General features: G+C 57.7%; 1 long non-coding RNA gene across 1 annotated transcript; it reads right to left on the bottom strand.

Annotated features, from left to right (window-relative positions):
• Window positions 1-15,384: 15,384 nt before the first annotated feature.
• On the bottom strand, window positions 15,385-16,725 carry LOC121041019 (uncharacterized). The gene is made up of 3 exons (XR_005795516.1): window positions 16,589-16,725; window positions 16,103-16,262; window positions 15,385-15,743 (listed from the first exon to the last, which is right to left on the bottom strand). It is a non-coding gene; the product is annotated as an uncharacterized LOC121041019 (long non-coding RNA).
• Between the last annotated feature and the right edge of the window lie 857 nt (window positions 16,726-17,582).

The following is a 17,582-nucleotide window of genomic DNA, read 5'->3' as shown; positions in this document are numbered from 1 at the left end:
CAAATGGCCATCGATGGATGAATGGATAAAGAAGATGTGGTGTATATATATACAATGGAGTATTACTCGGCAATCAAAAAGAATGAAATCTTGCCATTTGCAACTACGTGGGTGGAACTGGAGGGTATTATGTTAAATGAAATTAGTCAGAGAAATACAAAAATCATATGACTTCACTCCTATGAGGACTTTAAGAGACAAAACAGATGAACATAAGGGAAGGGAAACAAAAATAATATAAAAACAGGGAGGGGGACAAAGCATAAGAGACTCATAAATATGGAGAACAAACTGAGGGTTACTGGAGGGGTTGTGGGGGGAGGATGGGCTAAATGGGTAAGGGGCACTAAGGAACCTACTCCTGAAATCATTGTTTCACTATATGCTAATTTGGATGTAAATTTTAAAAAGTAAAAAATAAAATTAAGAAAATGAATAAATAAAAAATAAAGTCCTTCACAGAAACATTAAAAAAAAAAAAAAGAAAAGAAAAAACTCTTTACGTATTAAGCTGAACAACTCAGTGTCACAGCATTTCCGAGTCCCTGTAACTTTGTGAGGAGAGCACCTTGGAAGGGCTACTGAACACATAGACCAGTCACTACTCAGTCTGTCCCAGTCCCTGTAGATTCTCGAGTTACCTGCGCTGATGCTCAAGACAGCCACAGCCGGAGGAGCTGAGACCCAGGGAGTGAGACCCAATGAGCTGACCCCATGCACCTGAGACCCGAGGAGATGAGCCCCGAGGGGCCGAGACCTCTCTTGCACGGGGTCCCTGGTCCCCCGGCGCTCAGGAAGGTGAGCGAGTGTTTCCCCAAATGACAACAGCCACCCGCAGGCTCAACCCCGGGGGGAATCCCGCTCTTCCTGCTCTCACTAAGGTCAGTCTGTCAGAAAGACTTCAGCTTTTTCACGTCTCCCGAGAAAAGCAAACCGTGTGCACCTGGCACCGTTAGACCCACGTGAGGTTTTCAGGAGATGCTTCTGGAAGCTGGGCAGACAGATGGTTTGCCCTCTTCCTGGGAAAATAATGGTTTGTTTTACAAAATGTGCTCAGGCCAGGAGCCAAGGGGGACAGAGCACACAAGGCACGTGGCAAAGAGCGAATTCCGAGCCACTGGACGCCCGTCTTGTCATTTCAGGCAAACACCCTTCACACGAGCAGCGGTTTCTTCCAGGGGTGTAGACACGAAGCCAGGACCCACATCCTTGGACCCGGCGTATGCGTGCTCACGATGACAGCACCTGACAACGTGCAAGGCGCCGAGACCGGGAAAGGGAGGGAGAGCGCACCGACCTCGCCTCCTGTGTCGGAGCACGGAAGCTGGGGTCTCCCTGCCCGGGGGGCCCACCTGCCGGGTGACTGACCCGAGCCGGGGCCTGGATGATGTGAGGGAGGGCTGACCGCACTCTCACTGGCAGCGTCGATCGATCTCAATCAGTCAACGATCAGTCCAAATGTACGATTTTCCGCTTAAATACATAAACGCGCGTAGTGTGTGAAGATACGCTTATTCCTCCCTTTAAAACACACGTACGCGTGAACGCATGCACATGTGCGCCTGTGTAGCGATGTACGCAGCCCGTGCGCGTGTGTGTGTACCCGGCATGCATTTGTCGATCCCTTCTCATGAGTTCCAGGTCGTTTGAATCCCACTTTGTTGAGATGTGCTGATAAAAAATAAAATTCACCCATTTTAAGAGTACCATTTCATGGGTTTTGCCGGATGTGCCCCCCCCCCCCACGTACCCGCATCTCCCAAGCCCATCCCGTGACGCCAGCCGGCCACGGGCCAGCTCTGTCACCGTCGTGGGATTTTAAGACAAACAGACGTGACAGGACGCCCTCTGCGTCTGCTTCTCTCGCTCAGCGTGTTTGCAGAGAGCCTGCGGCCCACGCTCCATTCTGAGTGGTTGTCTGTCGGGCCGCACGCTCCTCGTTCAGAAGAGAAACGCACGGCGCCCAGCCCCAGCCGCGCGGCACGTGAGCGCTGGAGCGCGAGCTGAGCCCTGTGGGACGTGGGTCTCCTGTCTCCTTGTGCACACCAGCAGTTACCACGGTCTCTTGTGAAGTGTCTGTTCACGCATTTCGATCTTGCCTTTAAAACTGCGATGTTTGAGTTAGACCCCTTCTTCCTATTCTGGACAAAAGTCTTTCCCGAGATGTACGGATGACCGTTTGCCGCTACTTTGTGGCTCGCTTTGTCCTTTTCTTGATGGTAACTTTCTCTTGAGTTTTTTATTTGTTTTGAGAGAGAGAGAGAGAAAATGGGGGAGGGCCGGAGAGAGAGAGAGAATCCCGAGCAGTTTCCATGCGGTCAGCACAGAGCCTGATGTGGGGCTCAGACTCATGAAACCATGAGCCCATGACCTGAGCCCAAAGAGTCGGACGCTTAACGGACTGAGCCCCCCGGGTGCCCCTCGATGGTAACTTTCAAATAGGGAATGTTTTTAATTTGGACCAAGTACAATTCATTGATTTTTTTTTTTCTTTTGTGGCTTATGTGTTTTTATCTGTGTGAGAGATGCCCGCCAGCCCGGCCCTGGGCCCCCCGTCCTACCCCCACCCCCACGGACCAGAGCATGTGTGTTCACTCTGGACTGTTCATGGCCCCGCCCTCTCACCTCCCCTGGACTAACCAGGTGTGTTGCAAGTTTTTCTTGACCTTGTAACACTAGCTCAGAATCATATATATTTATGGGCACCCGGGTGGCATCCAACTTTGGCTCAGGTCATGATCTCGCGGTCTACGAGTTCGAGCCCCGCGTGGGGCTCTGTGCTGACAGCTCAGAGCCTGGAGCCTGCTTCCGATTCTGTGTCTCCCTCTCTCTGCCCCTCCCCTACTCCCATTCCTTCTCTCTCTCTCTCTCTCTCTCTCTCTCTCTCTCTCTCATAAACGTTTTTATTTAAAAAAAGAATTTCATATATTTAACAATCCTGTTGTTGACTAAAACTGCATTATCCTGGGAGGCCCACTCATCAGCGGCAGCAGGGCACCCACAATGACCTGGGGGAGGGAGTGGGGTCACAGGACAGTTTGCATTTCAGTCATGCTACCGTTGGACCGCGTGCGGCTGCCCTGCTTGCCAACAGGCTCCTGAGGTTTCCAGGGTGGTGCCCACCGGCCGGCCGGGCCTCGTGGCCAGGAGGGGCCGCGGAAGCAGCAATCCTGCAGAGGTGAGGGATTCTGTGCTCCGCCGGAAGGGGGACATGGGACGGGGGGCGGGGGCTGCCTCAGTGAAGGGCCTCCCTGTGGGCACGCTCTCCCCACAATGCCCGAGCGCGCCAGGTCTAGAGGTACTCACGTTGCCGGGCGCCCCGAAGCTTGCGCTGGGCAGGCTCCCGGGGCCCCTTGGACGGGGAGTGTCGGGCAAGCGGTCTCGAGCTGACCGGCCGGCTGGGCCTCACCCATCGCCTGGCTGTCTCAGAAGCACGAGGCTCCAGGGACCCGGCCCCCACTTAAACAATTAACTCAGCTTTTCCCAGGGGCTACCACCGGGCACCAACCAGAGCCGCCCTCGGGGCGCCCCCACGTCTCCCCGGTCCTGGGGTCACCAAGGGGCCCACGGGTCCCACCCTCCTGCTCTTCAAAGGCCAGACTTCCAACACACAGCAGTTAAGTGTCTCTGTTTTGTTCTAACTGGGAGTCAGCAGAAGAATCAGAGATTCACTTGTATTCGTGGCATCAATAATTCAATGCAAAAAGAGAAGAGAATTCGAATCCACCCGTGCAGACCTGGCTACAGCTCATTACTCGTGGTAACGAAAGAAGCTCTTAGTTAGGAATCCACCGTTCTATTTTAAGGACAGGGTGGGTGTGGGACGTGACCCCTGTGCTCTCGCTACGACAACCTTACGAGATAGAACTTTGGTAGGAAACACACCAAAAAAATTCACAGGAATGAGCTCTGCGCAGTCAAGCTATGGATGATTTATTTTTAATTTTCTTCTTAGTGTCTTTCAGTGTTTTCCAGCCCCTCTCTAACAAGCTTTTTTTTTTTTTTTTTTTTTCAGTTTTACAACAAAAGCATGTTTTCAAATCAGGGACAAGTCAAAGTTGAGGTCTATCAACTAAAAATATCCTCAGCCGGAGACACTGCTAACCTCCTGGCCAGCACTTGGCCGGTGGCACATTTGAAAGCGGAAGGGTCCCCGAGTTGGGGTCCCGTGTGCTCCTGCCGGATCTCAGCGCCTGCGAGGACTGAGCTCCCGCTGCTCTGGCCCCGCTGACCCACCCCCAGGACTTGGAAGTCCACCCGGGAAGCGAAGGGGCCGGGGGTGAAGGGCGCTGCTGTGCTCTGAGCGCCCACCCCCCCCAAATGCGTATGCTGACGTGCTGTCCCCCTCTGTGGCCCCCAAAACAATCGGTCCCCTTCCACCTCCAGGCGACACGGCGAGGAGGCGGCCTCACCGGATGGCGGGTCTGTGGCGCCGTGGTCTTGGGATTCCCCGCCTCCAGAAGATGGGAATGAACTCGTCCGTGTGAGCCCCTGTCCATGGTGCCTTTGCTACGGACGTCCCGATGGGCTGAGACACGTGAGGACTGCTTTCCAAGTCCCCTCTGGTGCTCACGCCCTGTTCACAAATGGAACCAGGCTCTCGGGGGCCCGCAACCTGCCCTCACTGCCGACACCACCCCCCCCAACATTCAGAGCCATGTGGCCACCGTCTCACGAAGCTCCATGGTGACGTCTGCGGGGACACGGCTACACCACTGCGCCAGGCTGCCCGCCAGGAGGTCCACAGGAAACGTGCTGGCCAAGAGCGCCACGTGAGGGTCCCACGCTCAGATCTGGACGGGTCCGCTGCGGAGGCTGGGACTGCTGGTCCCGAGAAGAAAGAAGCAGGGTGGGAACCCTGAGAGCCCAGCTGCGCCCGAGGTGCGTCTCCTGCTCCCTGGAGCCCTGACCGCAGGCCCAGGACAAGGCGCACGTCTCCCTGAGCCAAATGTGACGCCAGGACCCCGATCCCATTTCACACACAGACGCCGCGTTTTGAGAACTGATGTAGGAAGGGGGCCTGCCCACAAACGTGGACGCTCGTGGTCCCCGTCTGCCATGCTGACAGGCCCCTCCCTCAAGGACACCCTCTGAGGCAGAGACAGCTGGCCCCAGGAGCCACCGGGCACGGGCCGGGGAGCGGGGCGGCCACAGGGGGTCTCCGAGCAGGACACAGTGGCCGCATGCGTGAGGAAATCGCCCCAAGAGCGAGTGTGCGGACGCAGACTCCAGCCCACGTGCAGACGGCTAAGGGGACCCTGGGCCTGCAGGAAATCCGGGCGGTGACGGGGCGGAGACCCTAAGGAACGCGGCACAAGGGTGCCCTGTGTGAGCGTCTGGGGCGAGAACTTCAATAGCCTGGGCCCCGGGAGGCCCCACGGACGGGCCCCACGAACAAGACCCACAGACAGGCTCCGCCAGGCAGGCCCCGGGGGTTCTGTCGGGGGAGGGGACGTGCTGCCCTAAAGAACAGGGAAGAGAAGCCTGGAAACCCTGACGCGCCTCCAGGGCCCTCCTGCTACAGGAATCTCACTGGAGCCATCAGCCCGCGGGGCCCTCGGTGGCCCCAGGGGAGGCGCTGCACTCACCGTCCCCCCGCCCGCCACCTGCTTGTTGGGTGTCCCCCCCCCACCCTCGCAGCTCAGGGGACGGGCAGCCCTCTGTTGACCGTGGCGCGCAGGAGACCTTGGGGGGCAGCCGCGGCCGGCACCTTCATGGTTAACGCGCGACACCCCTCCCCCGCAGGGCTCCCTGTTCCCTCCCTTCCCCCAAAGGCCCACCGTGTCGCTGGAGCCCTTGGTCTGTGGTCTGCAAGGCGCCACACGCCCACCTTACGTTCTGCCAAGGAGGCCACGTCCCCCTCACCCCACCCCTGCGCTCTGGCACAGGGACGCGTATCTGCCCCCCTCCTCCGTCAGACACCTGCCCTGTGAGGCACTGCCATCAGACCCGCACACCCTCTGTGGCCTCCCGGCCCCCGGACCACCCCCACCCGGAGGAGACCCCAGTTCTGGGCTCTGCCTCCAGCCTCGGAGGAAGGGGCATCCACGGGAACCTTCCACCCCAGACCCCATACACCGCGTGGGCCACTCACCCTCCGCCCCCACAGCTGGATGCCCCCACCCCAACCCTGGCCACACCTGAGCTGGCCCGGAGTCACTGACTCCGAGAGGCGCTCATCTCCCGAGGGAGGCAGAGAGCAGACGGTCAGAAAGTCCCACTGCGCCCTGGGCAGGGCGGCCGGCGGGTCCCACGGGAACACCTGGGGAAGGGGACGTGGGGCCACGTGGGCGGGGTTCCTCCTGCCCCCCCAGGCTCCACCGGGCCCACCAAGGAGCTGGCCCTCGGGGCACGTGGTCGGTCCTCCCTGTGCCCCGGGGCCGGGGGGGGCCGTGGATGTGAGCCCTCTCCCCTTATAAAAGCTTCAAGGAGGAATTAACTTTTCATTGTTAAATTCCCTTTCGAGGCGAAGTGAGTTAGCAGGGATCAGGTCTGCTCTCTGGCCCCATGAGTCCCCACTGGGCTTCCTGTGGGTGATGCACTGTGTCCCCGGGGTCCTTCCGTGGGACCCACGTCGGCTCCGTGGGCTTCTCGCCTGGCCCGGGGGCTGGGATGCCCACACCCAGCGTTCACAGGCCTCGGAAGGGACACGTGCAATAGACACACGGCCACCCGCGTGGCCCCACCTGACAGACGTGAGAGGCCCCGCAGCCCCTGACGCTCAGCATCTCAGTCGAATCACTGAGGTCCCAGCCCCACGGAGGCCCCCGGCCTCTCCTCAACGCCCACAACCCGATGCCCACACCCGCTGGACCTTTCCAGGTCTCGGGACCCCGGGAATCGGGGACTCTGAGCTGACATGCCCGTCCAGTCTGACAGACCCATCCCCAGCGGAAAGCCCTTTCCGCTCCGGATCTTTCTGCGCACAACAGGCTGTGCCCGCGAGGAGGATGGAGACCGGAAGCCGAGCGAGGGAGCGGAAGAGGGGAGGCCCAGCGCCTGTTTGAATGGACCCTATTTCTGGGCAGCACCCGGGCCTGTGCATCAGGCCGCCGTCCCAGCCCCCCACCAAAGCTGTGGGGTCACTGACCTCCTGGCGGGATGCTGGGTGCTGCTTGGGGGACAGCAGGGACCGGTGTGTGTTCCTTCACTGGGGCCCCCGTGACAAAGCACTGCGGCACTTTCGATGACAGACCTCCCTCCTCACGCAGTTCTGGAGGCCAGAGGCTGAGATCCAGGTGTGTGGGGGGCTCTGCAGTGCAGACACCGTCCGTCCTGTGTCCTCACGGGGTTGTCCCTCTGTGTGTGTGCCCTGACCTCCTCTTCTCATAGGGACCCCCATCACATTGGATCAGGGTCACCTATGACCTCATTTCACCTACATCCCCCCCATAAAGACCCCATCTCCACACACTGTCACCCTGAGGTCCTGCGATGCCACCATTCCGATTGAGGCCACTGTTGAACCTGGGACAGGCTTGGGATCCGAGAGCAGGAAGGAGGAAGAAAGGCACGGGCCACTTCTGGCGGATCTAACACACGTCCTCCCGCCCAGCACTGACCTCGTAGTTAGGACCCTGAGGCCCTCGCTGAGGTGACACGGTGCCCAAGGCACACAGGGCCCTGTCTCCACAGCTCGTTCTCGGCCCGGAGACCAGGGAGGGGGGCCGGCGAGGGGGAGCCCCCACCCATGCACTCAGGCCCGGACGGCGGTGGGGAGCCGCTCCCCCAGACCACAGGGGACATGGGACAGCGCCTTTCAGGGAGTCCCAGCGTCCCCCCAACAAGGGACGGCAGACTCTGCACAAGGCAGCGTCTCACCTCCTCCCGGACCCCAAAATCCCCTGACGGGGCAGGAAGCCCCAGTGCGGAGCGGAAGAGACGGCCGGCAGGCAGTGGCTCACACCCGTGGCTGCCGTGGTGGTCGGGGTCCGCTGAGCTGCTGTGGGATTTCTCCCGGACCAGAGCGACAGCATCCATGGGAGGTCAGCGTGCCGGCCCGGCTGCCCCGTGTGGACGCCCACCCCCGACCTGATCCAGCCTCGTGGCCGCCCGGTGTGGACATTCGCACCGAACCTGATCCAGCCTCGTGGTCCGGTTTGTTGCCAAGCAGAAGTGACCTCCTTAATAGACGTGTCTTCCAGAACCTTCCGCCGTTCCCAGTAACTCTGGAGGAGAGGCCCCTCCCATTTTCAAAGGCCTGTTGTTTATGTAAACAAAGTGGTTAATTAGACAGTTTGTTGAGCTATTTAAAATGCATTCCGCTTTAAAATAACAAGCAATAACGATTAAAAATCACAGCATTTTTAATACCAACGAATTCTTCCATCAAATTCTTAGAAAAATGAGTTCATATGAGTTATTAATACGCCTGCTCTAATTTCATTCATAAGTAAATGCATCTCCGTCCACACTGACTGGTGGGAAGTTTGCAGAACAGGAACCACTCCACATTTGGAGAAAAATCAGGGGCCACAGGGACATGGACATCGACGGCTCCTGGCGACCCGGGGAGTGATCTGGGGGAAGGTGCGATCAGAGCCTCCTGGATGGGCATCATTCCGTTCCGGCAAACACAGCTCAGGCCCAACCACAGCTAGCAACCAAAGGGAGAAAGAAGGACACTTCTCTGAAGCCCTTGACTGGGGCTGGGTGGGGGAGCAGCCCTCGAACCCTGCAGGCCACGGCCAGGCTGCGGAACGGGGACGGGCACGCCTGCACGAGATTACCAGCCCAGACTCCTCGGGACCCTGTGGGCTAGCGGCCCCTGTGAAGACGGCACAGAAGACCCCACTTGTAAGAGCCGCGTCCCTCCAGCCTCCTGGTGACGTGGGACCAGGGCAAGTGGCCTGGTGACTCTCCATGCGAGAACACATGTGCTGGGAGCAGAAAGGCCCGCACCCCACCAAGCCTGCGGGTCCAGGAGAGGGCGAGGCCCCCAGGTGGACCAGCGGTCCCACCTCTGGGCCTGCTGGGGACACACCGCCAGCCGACCATGGTCCCGGGAAGGCCCGGAGGACGCTGTGGTGACCACCATGACGTGAGGGTGGCCGCCTCTGGCCAGTGCTGGGGGTTGGGTGCTGTGACCGAGTCCGGCTCCCTGACAGCAGCGGAAGGACAGGGGCCACCGCGGGCCAGGCAGCAAGTGGGAGGGGCAGCCACTCCCGACCCACAGACGCCCACCAGATGCCCCTGAACCCGCAGCCCCCGGGGCAGGAGGGCTGAGCGGACAACAGCGTGTCACTCGCTCCTCCCACAAAAGGAGGCCGAGGGTGAGGCCAGGAGGCCGAGGACCCTGCCCAGGAGGAGTCACCACCCCCACTCAGTGCCTGCACCTGGATCCAGTCTCCAGCCCCAGAACCACAGACAGAGGGCGCAAAGGGGCTGGATGCCGCCACCACCATCAGAGCAATGACCCCCTCTGCCCCAGGTGATCTCTGGACGCTGACCTGGGGAGGAACACCCTGCACCCCAATAGAGCCAACAGGCCCCAAAAGGCGGCCGTCCACATCCCAGGCACGTCCTCCGTGGAGCCCGGGGTGCACACGACGAGCCTGTTCCCGCCCAGACAGGGTGCTTGGAGGGCTGCTCGTGGCTGCGGTGTAGACGGCTCCCACACCCTGTTCCCAGAGCTGCAGCCCTGAGGACGGTCTCCACCCTCCACTTGGCGGATATCCGTGGGCCCACCCTTTTGTTAGCAGCACCCCACAATGGTTCTTGACCTGTGGGCAAGACAGGGTGGAACATTCCAGAACTTGTCTCCCTCACCCAGGTGAGAGGGAGACAGACACACAGACACAGAACCAAAAGCAGTGCTCTGTCCCAGGGACGGCGGACCAGCCCCCAGCGTATGGACCTGAGCAATGCAGGGGAGGGGCTTCCTGCAAACAATGTTCCGGTAGCCCAGTGGCCCTCCAGGCACAGGGTCGTGAGGCCCTGGTCGTGAGGCCCCCTTGGCACCTGCTGCAGAACTTGTCCGGCGTCCATCTCTGCTGGTGGCACGCGGGGACTCCAAGTGGAAGCCAGTGGCCACGTCCTGGGCCCTGGGCTCACGCCCGACCCTCCAGCCCCCACTTCCTTCCTGACGCCCCGCCCATCCCTGCTCCCTGCAGAGGAAATGCCGTCTGGGAGAACATTTCTGAGCCATCTGCTGATTCTTCCCTCCAGCGTGGCTCTTGCACCTGTGTCATTAGCCACGCCTGGTGGCCACCTCTGGGGAAAACAGATGGAAAAACCCAGGATCTCCCACCGTGACCACGTGTACCCACGGGAAGGCGAGATGAGCCCTCTGCACGATTCAGGGTGTGGGAGGAGCAGCCAAGGCATGTGCAGGTCACAGGTGACCCGGGGCGGTCTGGCGGGTTCTGCCCAGAGGTCAGAGGAGGAGCCGATCCCCCAGAGCGTGCAGCCTGACAGGCGATGGTGACAGGCGATGGTTACTGTCCTAGCTAGGCGGATACTGACCGAGCTCCCCGGCCATGTCAGGCTCTGAGCTGGCCAGGGCCCCGGCATGGGCAGAAGAAAGCTCCAGCCTGGGATCCTGGCTCCCTGACAGTGGGAACCACACCCTAGCTCCCACTGCACAAGGGGTCTAGAATCCGTGACATCGGCTCCTGCCCCGGGACCCCCTCCTGCAGTGCCCGGGGGGCTGCCCCTGCAGAGGGAGAGGTCTTCCTGCTGGTCCACTGAGTGCCACCTAGCACCCAAGCGTCTCTGGGCAGTGACAAAGCAGGGGATGGGGCTTGCTCACCCCCCACCCCTGGGTGCATGGGCAAGGGGCAAAGCCATGCCCTCCCCTCCCCATAGCACCTGGCCTCTTACCTGTGCACAGCATCCCCTGCGATCGTGGTCAGGTCCTTGGCTGAGCGCCCCCCTCAGCAGGCTCCACAGGAGACCCCAGGACCCGCACACAGGCTCCTGCATAGATATAGGAAAGCAACAGAAAGATCTGCATGTCTCAGACTTCGGTTAAGGAAAGGAAACATGTCGGAAGATGAACGAATGAATAAGGGCAAATTAAAACTTTTCTTTTCCTTATTCTTCACTGATCTAACAGATAAGAGTTGGTTCAAAAACATAATAGTATTCACATATCAACCCATGTGGACACCACGTTAACAAAATGAGGAATGAAAATCAAACAATCATTTCAAAAGATGCAGAAAATGCATTTGACTAAATTCAACATCCACTTATGATAAAAACTCTCAACAAAGTGAGCATAGAGGGAACGTACCTCAACATAATAAAGGCCACATACGACAAGCCCACGGCTCGCAGCACGCTCAGTGGGGAAAAGCTGAAAGCTTTTAGTCCCTCAAAGACCAGGAACAGGACAAGGATGTCCACTCTCACCACTTTCATTCAACGTAGTACTGGCAATCCTAACCATAGCAATCAGACAAGAAAAAGAAATAAGAGACATCCAAATTGGAAAGGAGGAAGTAAACTGTCATTATTTGTAGATGACATGATACTATATGTAGAAACCTCTAAAGTCTCCACCAAACAGGGGCTCCTTGGTGGTTCAGTCAGCTAAGCGTCCAACTTCAACTCAGGTGACGATCTCACGATTTGTGAATTCAAGCCCCACATCGGGCTCTGTGCTGACAGCTCAGAACCTGGAGCCTGATTTGGGTTCTGTGTGTGTGTGTGTGTGTGTCTCTCTGTCTCCCCTGCTTGGACTCTGTCTCTCTCCCTCTCTCAAAAATAAACAAACAGTAAAAAAAAAAATTTTTTAAGAAAATGTTTAAAAAAAAGAAAAGACTGTACCAAACAATTGCAAGAACTGATACACGAATTCAGTAAAGTCACAGGATACAAAATCAACAGACAGAAATCTGTTGCATTTCTATACACTGACAATGAGCTATCAGAATGAGAAATTAAGAAAGCAATCTCCTTTACAATTGTATCAGAAAGATTTAAACATCTAGGAATAAATTTAACCAAGGAGGTGAAACACCAGTGCATTGAAAACTATAAGACACTGATGAAAGAAATTTTAAAAGATACAAAAAAATGGAAAGATATTCCACGCTCATGAGTTGGAAGAATTCATTGTGTTAAAATGTCCATACTGCCCAAAGCAACCTGCAGATTCCATGGGATCCCTGTCAAAATTCCAATGGCAGTTTTCACAGAAATAGAACAAATAATTCTAAAATTCATATGAAACCACAAAAGACTCCAAATAGTCAAACAAATCTTGGGGGAGAACAAAGGTGAGGCACCATGATCCCTGGTTTCAAACTATATTATAGATTATAGTAATCAAAATTTGTGGGATTAGCACAAAACAGACACACAGATCAATGGAACAGAATAGAAAGCCCAGAAGTAAACCATGCACGTACGGTCAATTACTTTATAATAAAGGGGGAAAGAATATACAGCAGGGAAAAGACAGTCTTTTCAACAAACTGTGTTGGGAAAGCTGGGCGGCCACATGCAAAAGAAGGAAACCGGACTACTTTCTCACACCGTACACACAAATTAAACCAAAATGGATTCAAGACTTGAAAGTAAGACTTGGAACCGTAAACTCCTAGAGGAAAACACAGGCAGTGAGCTCTCCGACATCGGCCTTGGTGATGATTTTTTGGATCTGACTTCGAAAGTAAAGACAACAGTGTAAAAACGAACAGCGGGACCACATCAAACCAAAAAGCTTCTGCACAGCAAAGGAAACCATCGGCAAAATGGAAAGGCAGCCTATGGAACGGGAGCAAATATTTGCAAACATACCTGATAAGGACTAACATCCAAAATATATAAGGAATTCCTATGACTCAAAAGCCAAAAAATACACAATCTGGTGTAAAAGTAGGCAGAAGACATGAACAGACATCTCTCCAAAGAAGACATCTAGACGGCCAGCAGACACACAAAAAGATGCTCAACCTCACTGCTCATCAGGGAAATGCCAACCCAAAGCACGACTCACCTCACACCTGTCAGGATGGCCAGCGTCAAAAAGCCAAGAAACTAATATGTTATTTGTCGATTATGTCTCAGTAAGTGAAGCAGTAACAACGTGTTTGGTGATTAGAGCTTATGGATGAGGAGCAGGGGGAGGGACTGGGAGCGCCCCCCGCCCCCCGTGAGGCACTTGTACCGTCCCCGCAGCGGGAAGGTGCTAATCAAAGGGGATTGGTGCTAGTTATGAATGGATACCGCAAACTCCAGGGCAACCACTAAAAGGTTAAAAAAACAAAACGGAAGAGGTAATAATAGACATGCTGAGAGAGGAGAGAAAATGGAATCATGCAAATGCTCAGTTAACAGCAAAGAAGGCGGAGAAAGACCAGACCACCAAGAAAGTTACAAAGGGCGAAGAACGACGAACGTCAAACAGGAACCAATGTGCAGGGTGCTAATCCAACTGTATCAGTGGTCACCGTATTTGTTTGAGAGAGAGAGAGAGAGAGAGAGAAAATCCCAAGAAGGTTCTGTGCTGTCAGTGCAGAGCCCGACATGGGGCTCGATCCCATGAACCGTGAGATCATGACCTGAGGCGAAGCTGAGAGTTGGACGTTGAACCCACGGAGCCACTCAGGCGCCCAGTAGTCACTTTGAACATGAGTGGTACAAGGACACCAGCAAAAAGACAGAGACTCTCAGAGCAGGTAAAAAAGAAACAAGACCCAACCGTACATTGTATCGAGCAACTCACGTCACACACGAAGGCCCAGGTGGATACGGGCAAAGGGACAGAGAAGGACACGCCGCCCCAACACCGGCCACGAAACGCCAGAGTCGCCTCATCCCCGCGCCGAGCAGGTTTAAGGGCAGGGGACGTCCTCACGATGGTGACGGGCATTACGTGCTGCTGACGGGATCCAGGAAGACCCAGCCATCCTTAATGTGCACCTGGCAAGAGAGCCCCATGACCCCCCGCCCCCCACACACACCAGGTCAGGTCTCCCCCTCCCTCGGCCCTGCCGTCTACACCGCAGGCACACTGTCCGCCTGGCGCTCATCCCCGCTGCCCTGAGATGTGGGAGCTCCCCCCCACCGGCCCAGCTTTGCTCCCATCACCTCCCAGGTGGCCTCCCTGACCGCCCCCTCACATGCTCCTGCCTGGAGCCCCTCACCGTGCTCTGGCTTCTCCAGAGTCCCCACCAGGCGGCAGCAGTCACAGGTGAAGGCCTCCAGTGGCCCAGGTAACAGGAGCCAGCAGGAGGCTGGGGCTCTCACCCAGAAAGGACGCAGCGAGAGAGGTCGGCCAGGGCTGCCGCTCTGGGGACCCCCAACCCCAGCCTGGGGCGATGACCCTCCAGAGGAGGGGGCTCCGATGAGCTCATCTGCCCCGGCACAGGAGTGCAGACCCCTTCCCTGAGCCGAGGCTCCGGTAGGTGGGGAGGGCATCAGCGTCGGGACACGGTGCACCAGCCCCTGAAGGCGCCGAGATGAGCCCAGCGGGAGACCCAGGCTGAGCCCCCATCTCTGGGTGCCCCGCCTGTCGCACGGCGTGCTGCTCCGTGCCCCAGGACTGGGTGGAGACCATGCCTGGCCCCACGACTGACCCGCAGGACGCCCAGCCTCCTGGCCCGGGTGACCCCGCAACTGTGAGAGGGGCGGGCGAGTGGCAGCCACGGCGTGGAGGGGGGAGGGCAGAGGCTCATCGGAGCAGAAAAGGGTCGGGGGTCTGTCCCTCGCAACACGGGGGCCACTCGTGTTCTCTTCCTGGTAACCGACAGGCAGGGCTGACTCAGGGTCTCTCTGAAGAGCTGAACTGACCCGACTGAAACCTCCAACCCCATGAGTGCGTGGCTTTCAACTCATGGTCACTGGGAAGTAAGCTGGTGGGACATTCTCACCTGGGGGCTTTGCAGAGCGGAGCCGCCACGAAGATGCGCAGATTCGGGCCAACTGCTCACACAGGTAGCAAGAAGGTGAGGTTCGGTCTGATGCCTGAACTTTGACAAAGACCGGTTTTCAAATATGTGTTGTGGAAGCAGCGGCAATCGTGAAGTAGCCTCACTCGGGAGGGGAGGGGAGGGAAAGGGAGGGGTGGAGAAGGAGGAGCAACCCTCACATCCGCAGCCCTGCAGAAAGCCCCAGAAGGGCCCGTGTGCAAGCAGGCAAGGTCATGGACGGGAGGCTCTGGACTCGGCTGTTAGAGGGCCAGCATCGAATTCGCAGTGTCTGCAGGTGCGTGAGAAGGTGGAGACGGGACCCGGGGAAGCTCACTCACGGTGCAATTTTGGGGCCGTGTCTGGGGTCCCGACAAACAGCACAGATACAAGCCCCTTCCCAGGAGAGACGCAGGAGTGAGTACATTAGCCCAACTCCCACTTCCCTCCAGAGCCCCCCAACCCCCGGGGAAGGGGCAAGTTGGAACACGGCCCCCTCCCCACCACCCCCTCCATGGGAGGGAAACGGTCCTGCAAAGGGTGGGGGTCTGGGCTGCTCCGTGACCTCCCAGGGTTGACTGGAGCCGGGCTGGGGCTCGGAGGGGTCCATGCCCCCCCCCAATAAGGGAACAGCTTTGGGATGATGCCGGCTGGGGGGACACCCCACTGGGGGACGGCGCATCCTTCCCTAAACACCTGAAATGAGGTGACTGCTGGGCCTCGGTCTGGACGGTCCGAAGGCTTAGAAGCAGCCCAGAGCCCTGCCAACAAAGGCCCTGAGGCCCCAGCTGCCTCAGACCCCCCTTCTGGTGGAGACCGCGGGGCGAGAGCAGCATAAATAATCATGTCGCTCCTGGTGCCCACATGTCCTTATAATTAGCCGTTCTAGAACATAAATAAATTGAAATGTGTAGTTTGTCAGAGTCCAAGCTCTCCTGTCCCGAAAAGAAGCAGGTGTGTGCACATTTTAGAGCAGCGTCTGAGGGAAGCTTTGCCACCCAAATCGAGAGATTTGTGTCCCCGTGTTCAGGCCAAAATTGGGGGTGGGGGTTACAACGGTCCAGCTCCTCCCCACGCTGGGCTGCAGGCAGGTGGGAGGGTCCAGGCCCAGAGCCTTGCGGACCCCATCAGCGAGTGTCCTTCACCAAATGCCCAGCTGCAGGCCTTCCGGAACATTCTTTCCCGTCCCTCCCCCTACCAGCACGTGAGAAAGGCAAGCTACGCAGGCCCTGAGGGGGCCTCACCTGTCAGTCCTCGCGCCCCCGCGGACCCATCCCGCCGGCAGCTCCTGGGGACCAGCCCAGAGAGAATCTCACCTGCTCCCCTTTGTTCCTCTGCCCGGAGCAGGAACAGAAGCAGGAGCAGGACGGCGTCCGAGGCGCCGAGACGCGTGCGAAGGAGGATCTGGTAAAAAACACAGTGAAACTCGGGCATTAACGGATGAACTGGTCACAGATGACAGTCCTATTCGAAAGACAGTGACTCCCTTGTTCATGTGTTTACTTAATTTTAAGTAAGGCTCCCCAAATCCCTCAATCAACAGTGGGTTCTGCAAACTGTTGCGTAAGACAGGAGAGCTGAGCCCTGGGAATGGCCATCGCGCGCAACAGCGGTCGCACAGCGCCACCTGCCGGGGGCCGAGGGCACAGCCCCCCTCGCGCTCCGCGACCCCGCGCGGCCACAGAGGGAACCAGGAGCCGCAGGGCCGCTGTAATTCAAGAAATTCTTACACAAGTGTCTGGAATTCACTGGCTGCTTTTTAAGGAGAAGACCTCCATCTGAATAGGGATTTCTGGGTTCCGCAGAATTTGGATCCAACGGCCACGGGAGAGGCGGTGCGTGGGCATCGGAGGCTCGCCTGAGGCTGTCGTCGCAACCCGACTGAACGCAGGCTCCCGCCACCGGGGCTCCCACGCGGCCCCGGAGCCCCACGTGTGCTGCTGCTTTGCAAAAGCCCCAGGGAATCAGCACCTGCCTCTGGCTTCTGCAGCTCTAAGACCGGGCCTGCTCAGCTGCTCCCCAAAGACGGGCAAAGGGCCCGGGCCGCGGGGCTGCCCTCTCTCTGTGCGGTGCCTCCTTCTGCCTCCTGTGCTCTTCCCTCTGGTCCTGCCCGCCTCTGAGCCTCTAGTGAGTGCAGGGCCCCGGGCAAGGGGCTTTGGGGGCCTGAGAGGAGGGGTTCGTGGAGATGGGGCTTTTCCCTCCGATTCCTGATGTGCCTGGACACGAGGCCTCTGGGGCACGCCCAGGACTTCCTGAGATTTGTGAACGGGAAGGACTAGACCAGTGGCCGGACACTCTTCCTTCCTCCCGTCAGTTTTCAGAATCCAGTGGTGGCAGCCCTGGTTCCAGTAAATGGCTCTCTGTCTCCTTTCAGGAAATTGCGTCAAGGACGGCGGTAACAGAGCAGCTCGGAAGGAGCGCCCTGTAGGGTCTCAAGAGAGGAGTCCGATGTTGGCGCTGGAGGTGATGGGGAATGTTGGGGCATTTCCCAATCCGCCCCTCCCTCCACCCACCCATCCACCCCCTCCCTCCACCCACCCATCCACCCCTCCATCTATCCACCCGCCCATCTGTCCAAATATCCATCCGTCCGTCCACTCGCCTCTCCTTCCATCCATCCGCTACCAGGCCATCCAGCCACTTATTCGTCTATCCGTCTACCTACCTAACCATGCATATATTCCAAAGACACCACAAAGTGAGTACTTGCCATGGGATGCGTCC

This window comes from Herpailurus yagouaroundi, unplaced genomic scaffold (genome assembly GCF_014898765.1).
Source record: "Herpailurus yagouaroundi ecotype Mexico unplaced genomic scaffold, PumYag 182, whole genome shotgun sequence".
NCBI lineage: Eukaryota > Metazoa > Chordata > Mammalia > Carnivora > Felidae > Herpailurus > Herpailurus yagouaroundi.
This window is presented reverse-complemented; position numbering and strand designations above follow the sequence as displayed.